Source organism: Arachis hypogaea, chromosome 6 (genome assembly GCF_003086295.3).
Source record: "Arachis hypogaea cultivar Tifrunner chromosome 6, arahy.Tifrunner.gnm2.J5K5, whole genome shotgun sequence".
Lineage (NCBI taxonomy): Eukaryota > Viridiplantae > Streptophyta > Magnoliopsida > Fabales > Fabaceae > Arachis > Arachis hypogaea.
Genome location: NC_092041.1, coordinates 52,451,091 through 52,459,483, shown reverse-complemented (window position 1 = coordinate 52,459,483; position 8,393 = coordinate 52,451,091). Strand labels below are relative to the sequence as shown.

General features: G+C 39.9%; 1 non-coding gene across 1 annotated transcript; it reads left to right on the top strand.

Moving 5' to 3' along the window:
- Positions 1–4,455: 4,455 nt before the first annotated feature.
- LOC112699664 (small nucleolar RNA R71) lies at positions 4,456–4,563 on the top strand. Its single transcript, XR_003152610.1, has one exon. It is a non-coding gene; the product is annotated as a small nucleolar RNA R71 (small nucleolar RNA).
- The last annotated feature ends 3,830 nt before the right edge of the window (positions 4,564–8,393 follow it).

Below are 8,393 nucleotides of genomic sequence, written 5' to 3'. Positions count from 1 at the left end.
TTGGTGTGTGCTTGGGCTGAGCAATGAAGCATTTTCGTGTAGAGACTCTTCTTGGAGTTAAACGCCAGCTTTTATGCCAGTTTGGGCGTTTAACTCCCATTTTGGTGCCAGTTCCGGCGTTTAACGCTGGACTTTCTGAGGGTGACTTTGAACGCCAGTTTGGGCCATCAAATCTTAGGCAAAGTATGGACTATCATATATTGCTGGAAAGCCCAGGATGTCTACTTTCCAACGCCGTTGAGAGCGCGCCAATTGGGCTTCTGTAGCACCAGAAAATCCACTTCGAGTGCAGGGAGGTCAGAATCCAACAGCATCTGCAGTCCTTTTTAGTCTCTGAATCAGATTTTTGCTCAGGTCCCTCAATTTCAGCCAGAAAATACCTGAAATCACAGAAAAACACACAAACTCATAGTAAAGTCCAGAAAAGTGAATTTTAACTAAAAACTAATAAAAATATACTAAAAACTAACTATATCATACCAAAAACATACTAAAAACAATGCCAAAAAGTATACAAATTATCCGCTCATCACAACACCAAACTTAAATTGTTGCTTGTCCTCAAGCAACTGAAAATCAAATAAGATAAAAAGAAGAGAATATACTATAGACTCCAAATTATCAATGAAACTTAGCTCCAAATTAGATGAGCGGGACTAGTAGCTTTTTGCCTCCGAACAGTTTTGGCATCTCACTTTATCCTTTGAAATTCAGAATGATTGGCTTCTTTAGGAACTCAGAATCCAGATAGTGTTATTGATTCTCCTAGTTAAGTATGATGATTCTTGAACATAGCTACTTATTGAGTCTTGGCTGTGGCCCAAAGCACTCTGTCTTCCAGTATTACCACCGGATACATACATGCCACAGACACATAATTGGGTGAACCTTTTCAGATTGTGACTCAGCTTTGCTAGAGTCCCCAATTAGAGGTGTCTAGGGTTCTTAAGCACACTCTTATTGCCTTGGATCACAACTTTATTTCTCTTTTCTTTTTCGAAAGTTTTTTTTTATAGAAATGCTTTTTCTTGCTTCAAGAATCATTTTAATGATTTTTCAGATCCTCAGTAACATGTCTCCTTTTTCATCATTCTTTCAAGAGCCAACAATTTTAACATTCATGAACCACAAATTCAAAAGGCATATGCACTGTTTAAGCATACATTCAGAAAACAAAAAGTATTGTCACCACATCAAACTAATTAAGCTAGTTTTAAAGATGAATTTGAAATCCTGTACTTCTTGTTCTTTTGTGATAAAAACAGTTTTCATTTAAGAGAGGTGATGGATTCATAGGACATTCATAACTTTAAGGCATAGACACTAAGACACTAATGATCATAAGACACAAACATGGATAAACATAAGCATAAATTTTCGAAAAACAGAAGAATAAAGAACAAGGAGATTAAAGAACGGGTCTACCTTAGTGATGGCAGCTTGTTCTTCCTCTTGAAGGTCTTATGGAGTGCTTGAGCTCCTCAATGTTTCTTCCTTGTCTTTGTTGCTCCTCTCTCATGATTCTTTGATCTTCTCTAATTTCATGGAGGAGAATGGAGTGTTCTTGGTGCTCCACCCTTAGTTGTCCCATGTTAGAACTCAGTTCTCCTAGGGAGGTGTTGATTTGCTCCCAATAGTTTTGTGGAGGAAAGTGCATCCCTTGAGGTATCTCAGGGATTTCATGATGAGTGGGATCTCTTGTTTGCTCCATCCTTTTCTTAGTGATGGGCTTGAGGTCATGCCTTCTCAGTTGAACCGGCTTCCCTCTTTGAATCTCTCTTCCATTGAGCGCCCTCTTCACAAATGTCTATGAGGACTTGGTCCAACCTTTGATCAAAGTTGACCCTTTTTGAGTTTGAAAGGGATCTCAGGGATCACCTTCTTTATGGCCACAACTTAATAGAAGTGGTCTTGATGCACCCTTGAGATGAATCTCTCCATCTCCCATGACTCGGAGGTAGAAGCTTTTGCCTTCCCTTTCCTCTTTCTAGAGGTTTCTCCGGCCTTGGATGCCATAAATGGTTATGGAAAAACAAAAAGCAATGCTTTTACCACACCAAACTTAAAAGGTTTGCTCGTCCTCGAGCAAAAGAAGAAAGAAGAGAGTAGAAGAAGAAGAAATGGAGGAGAGGGAGATGGCTTTGTGGTTCGGCCAAAAGGGGAAAAAGTAGTGTTTAGGGTGTGTGAAAATGAAGGAGTGAAGATGATAGTGGGATTTGATAGGTGGGGGGTTTTTGGGAGAGAGGTGTTGAGGTGACTGGTGAATGGGTGAAGAAGAAAGAGGGTGGTGGTGTTGGTGGGGATCCTGTGGGGTCCACAGATCCTTAGGTGTCAAGGAAAAGTCATCCCTGCACCAAATGGCATTCAAAAACACGTTTTGAGCCAATTCTGGCGTTAAACGCCGGGCTGGTGCCCATTTCTGGCGTTTAACGCCAGCTTCTTGCCCTTCTCTGGCGTTTAACGCCAGTCTGGTGCCCCTTTCTGGCGTTAAACGCCCAGAATGGTGCCAGACTGGGCGTTAAACGCCCAACAGCTAACCTCACTGGCGTTTAAACGCCAGTGGGTGCGTCCTCCAGGGTGTGCTGTTTTTCTTCCTATTTTTCATTCTGTTTTTGCCTTTTTCATTGATTTTGTTACTTCTCATGATCATCAACCTACAAAAAAGATAAAATAACAAAGGAAAATAATTAATTATAAAACATTGGGTTGCCTCCCAACAAGCGCTTCTTTAATGTCATTAGCTTGACAGAGGACTCTCATGGAGCCTCACAGATGCTCAGAGCCATGTTGGAACCTCCCAACACCAAACTTAGAGTTTGAATGTGGGGGTTCAACACCAAACTTAAAGTTTGGTTGTGGCCTCCCAACACCAAACTTAGAGTTTGACTGTGGGGGCTCTGTTTGGCTCTGCTTTGAGAGAAGCTCTTCATGCTTCCTCTCCATGGTGACAGAGGGATATCCTTGGGCCTTAAACACCAAAGATTCTTCATTCACTTGAATGATCAACTCTCCTCTATCAACATCAATTACAGCTTTTGCTGTGGCTAGGAAGGGTCTGCCAAGGATGATGGATTCATCCATGCACTTCCCAGTCTCTAGGACTATGAAATCAGTAGGGATGTAATGGTCTTCAACTTTAACCAGAACATCCTCCACAAGTCCATAGGCTTGTTTTCTTGAGTTGTCTGCCATCTCTAGTGAGATTTTTGCAGCTTGCACTTCAAAGATCCCTAACTTCTCTATTACAGAGAGGGGCATGAGGTTTACACTTGACCCTAAGTCACACAAGGCCTTCTTGAAGGTCATGGTGCCTATGGTACAAGGTATTGAAAACTTCCCAGGGTCCTGTCTCTTTTGAGGCAGTTTCTGCCTAGACAAGTCATTCAGTTCTTTGGTGAGCAAAGGGGGTTCATCCTCCCAAGTCTCATTTCCAAATAACTTGTCATTTAGCTTTATGATTGCTCCAAGGTATTTAGCAACTTGCTCTTCAGTGACATACTCATCCTCTTCAGAGGAAGAATACTCATCAGAACTCATGAATGGCAGAAGTAAGTCCAATGGAATCTCTGTGGTCTCATTTTGAGCCTCAGATTCCCATGGTTCCTCATTGGGGAACCCATTGGAGGTCAGTGGACGCCCAGTGAGGTCTTCCTCAGTGGCGTTCACTGCCTCTTCTTCATCCCAGAATTCGGCCATGTTGATGGCCTTGCACTCTCCTTTTGGATTTTCTTCTGTATTGCTTGGGAGAGTACTAGGAGGGAGTTCAGTAATTTTCTTGCTCAGCTGACCCACTTGTCCTTCCAAATTTCTGATGGAGGACCTTGTTTCAGTCATGAAACTTTGAGTGGTTTTGATTAGATCAGAGACCATTGTTGCTAAGTCAGAGGTATTCTGCTTAGAGCTCTCTGTCTGTTGCTGAGAAGATGATGGAAAAGGCTTGCTATTGCTAAACCTGTTTCTTCCACCATTATTATTGTTGAAACCTTGTTGAGGTCTCTGTTGATCTTTCCATGAAAGATTTGGATGATTCCTCCATGAAGGATTATAGGTGTTTCCATAGGGTTCTCCCATGTAATTCACCTCTTCCATTGAAGGATTCTCAGGATCATAAGCTTCTTCCTCAGATGAAGCTTCCTTAGTACTGCTTGGTACATTTTGCATTCCAGACAGACTTTGAGAAATCATATTGACTTGTTGGGTCAATATTTTATTCTGAGCCAGTATGGCATTCAGAGTGTCAATCTCAAGAACTCCTTTCTTCTGACTAGTCTCATTGTTAACAGGATTTCTTTCAGAAGTGTACATGAATTGGTTATTTGCAACCATTTCAATTAGTTCTTGAGCTTCTGCAGGCGTCTTCTTCAGATGAAGAGATCCTCCAGCAGAGCTATCCAAAGACATCTTGGATAGTTCAGAGAGACCATCATAGAAAATACCTATGATGCTCCATTCAGAAAGCATGTCAGAAGGACATTTTCTGATTAATTGTTTGTAGCTTTCCCAAGCTTCATAGAGGGATTCACCATCCTTCTGTCTGAAGGTTTGGACTTCCACTCTAAGCTTACTCAATTTTTGAGGTGGAAAGAACTTTGCCAAGAAGGCATTGACTAGCTTTTCCCAAGAGTCCAGGCTTTCTTTAGGTTGAAAGTCCAACCATGTTCTAGCTCTGTCTCTTACAGCAAAAGGGAATATCATTAGTCTGTAGACCTCAGGGTCAACCCCATTAGTCTTGACAGTGTCACAGATTTGCAAGAACTCAGCTAAAAACTGATGAGGATCTTCCAATGGAAGTCCATAGAACTTGTAATTCTGTTGCATTAGAGAAACTAATTGAGGCTTAAGCTCAAAGTTGTTTGCTCCAATGGCAGGGATAGAGATGCTTCTCCCATAGAAGTCGGGAGTAGGTGCAGTAAAGTCACCCAGCACCTTCCTTGCATTGTTGGCATTGTTGTTGTTTTCGGCTGCCATGTGTTCTTCTTCTTTGAAGAATTCGGTTAGGTGCTCTAAAGAGAGTTGCGCTTTGGCTTCTCTGAGCTTTCTCTTCAAGGTCCTTTCAGGTTCAGGATCAGCCTCAACAAGAATGCCTTTGTCTTTGCTCCTGCTCATAAGAAAGAGAAGAGAACAAGAAAATGTGGAATCCTCTATGTCACAGTATAGAGGTTCCTTGAAGTGTCAGAGGAAAAGAAGAGTAGAAGACAGAAGTAGAAAATTCGAACTTTATCAAAGGAGATGGAGTTCGAATTTTGCATTAAGGGATAGTGTTAGTCCATAAATAGAAGGATGTGAGAAGGAGGGAAGTGATTTTCGAAAATTAAGTAGAAAATTTGAAAACATTTTTTTGAAAAATATTACTTAATTTTCAAAAATGAAAATGGAAAAGAAATCAAGTGATTTTTGAAAAAGATTTTGAAACTAGAAATCAAAAAGATTTGATTGAAAACTATTTTGAAAAAGATGTGGTTAAGAAGATATGATTAGTTTTAAAAAGATGTGATTGAGAAAATATGATTTGAAAAACATTTTAAAAAGATTTGATTTGAAAATTAAAAACTTGACTAACAAGAAAAGATATGATTCAAACATTAAACCTTTCTCAACAGAAAAGGTAACATACTTGAAATGTTGAATCAAATCATTAATTGGTAGTAAGTATCTTTAAAAATGGAAAGAAATTGGTTTTGAAAAAGATTTGATTGAAAAATTGATTTGAAAAAGATTTGATTTTGAAAAGATTTTGAAAACTTAGAAAAAATTTGATTTGAAAACAAAATCTTCCCTTCTAGCCATCCTGGCGTTAAACGCCCAGAATGGTGCACATTCTGGCGTTTAACGCCCAAAATGCTACCCTTTTGGGCGTTAAACGCCCAACCAGGTACCCTGGCTGGCGTTTAAACGCCAGTCTGTCCTTCTTCACTGGGCGTTTTGAACGCCCAGCTTTTTCTGTGCATTTCCTCTGCTGTATGTTCTGAATCTTCAATTCTCTGTATTATTGACTTGAAAAGACACAAATTAAAAATATTTTTGGATTTTTAATAATAAGGAATAAATAAAAAATGCAACAAGAATCAAATAACAATGCATGCAAGACACCAAACTTAGCAGTTTGTACACTACTGACACTTAACAAAATGAGAATGCATATGAGACACACAAAACACTCAAGTCAATAGAATTCAAAGATCAGAGCACGAAAATCATCAAGAATTACTTGAAGATTATTAAGATACATGAATGAATGCATGCAATTGACACCAAACTTAATATGAGACACTAGACTCAAACAAGAAATATTTTTTTTGGATTTTATGATTTTTTTTATTTTTTATTTTTTTTTTGTGTTTTTCGAAAATTAAATGGAAAAAGATATCAAAATTCTTAATGAGAATTCAAGGAATCATGCAATGTTAGTCTAAAGCTTTAGTCTAAAGAAATTAGACATGGCTAGCCAAGCTTCAGCAGGACATTGCATTCAAGAGCTAAATTGATGAAGATCAATCAGCTTTGGTGATGATAAGAACATCACCTTGAAACACTAGAATTCATTCTTAAGAACTCTGAAGAAAAAAAAAATACCTAATCTAAGCAACAAGATGAACCGTCAGTTGTCCAAACTGAACAATCCCCGGCAACGGCGCCAAAAACTTGGTGTTGTTGCCGGATCTTGGCACTGATGTTACCAAAAGCTTGCTCAAAACTAGAACAATCCCCGGCAACGGCGCCAAAAACTTGGTGCGCGAAATTGTGAACAATACTTTTCACAACTCTCATAATCCCCGGTCATGAACCCCAAAAACTTGGTAGCTCAATACCATGGCATTACACAACTTCGCACAACTAACCAGCAAGTGCACTGGGTCGTCCAAGTAATAAACCTTACGCGAGTAAGGGTCGATCCCACGGAGATTGTTAGTATTGAAGCAAGCTATGGTCATCTTGTAAATCTTAGTCAGGCAAACTCAAATGGTAATGGTGATGAACGAAAATAACAAAAAGGTAAAGATAGCGATACTTATGTAATTCATTGGTAGGAACTTCAGATAAGCGCATGAAGATGCTTTCCCTTCTGTCTCTCTGCTTTCCTACTGTCTTCATCCAATCCTTCTTACTCCTTTCCATGGCAAGCTTGTGTAGGGTTTCACCGTTGTCAATGGCTACCTCCCATCCTCTCAGTGAAAACGATTGCATATGCTCTGTCACAGCACGCGGAATTCAGCTGTCGGTTCTCGGTCAGGCTGGAATAGAATCCATCGATTCTTTTGCGTCTGTCACTAACGCCCCGCCTGCTAGGAGTTTGAAGCACGTCACAGTCATTCAATCATTGAATCCTACTCAGAATACCACAGACAAGGTTAGACCTTCCGGATTCTCTTGAATGCCACCATCAGTTCTTGCCTATACCACGAAGATTCCGATTAAAGAATCCAAGAGATATTCACTAGAGCCTTGGTTGCTTGTAGAACAGAAGTGGTTGTCAGTCACCTTGTTCATGGGTGAGAATGATGATGAGTGTCACGGATCATCACATTCATCAAGTTGAAGAACAAGTGATATCTTGGAACAAGAACAAGCGGAATTGAATGGAAGAACAATAGTAATTGCATTAATACTCGAGGTACAGCAGAGCTCCACACCTTAATCTATGGTGTGTAGAAACTCCACCGTTGAAAATACATAAGAACAAGAGTGATCATTGGTTTCGGCCCCAGAGAGGGAACCAGAAGAACCAAGATGAAAATACAGTAGTAAAAGGTCCTATATATATAGAACTAGTAGCCTAGGGTGTACAGAGATGAGTAAATGACATAAAAATCCACTTCCGGGCCCACTTGGTGTGTGCTTGGGCTGAGCAATGAAGCATTTTCGTATAGAGACTCTTCTTGGAGTTAAACGCCAGCTTTTATGCCAGTTTGGGCGTTTAACTCCCATTTTGGTACCAGTTCCGGCGTTTAACGCTGGACTTTCTGAGGGTGACTTTGAACGCCGGTTTGGGCCATCAAATCTTAGGCAAAGTATGGACTATCATATATTTCTGGAAAGCCCAGGATGTATACTTTCCAACGCCATTGAGAGCGCGCCAATTGGGCTTCTGTAGCTCCAGAAAATCCACTTCGAGTGCAGGGAGGTCAGAATCCAACAGCATCTGCAGTCCTTTTTAGTCTCTGAATCAGATTTTTGCTCAGGTCCCTCAATTTCAGCCAGAAAATACCTGAAATCACAGAAAAACACACAAACTCATAGTAAAGTCTAGAAAAGTGAATTTTAACTAAAAAATAATAAAAATATACTAAAAACTAACTATATCATACCAAAAACATACTAAAAACAATGCCAAAAAGCATACAAATTATCCGCTCATCACAACACCAAACTTAAATTGTTGCTTGTCCTCAAGC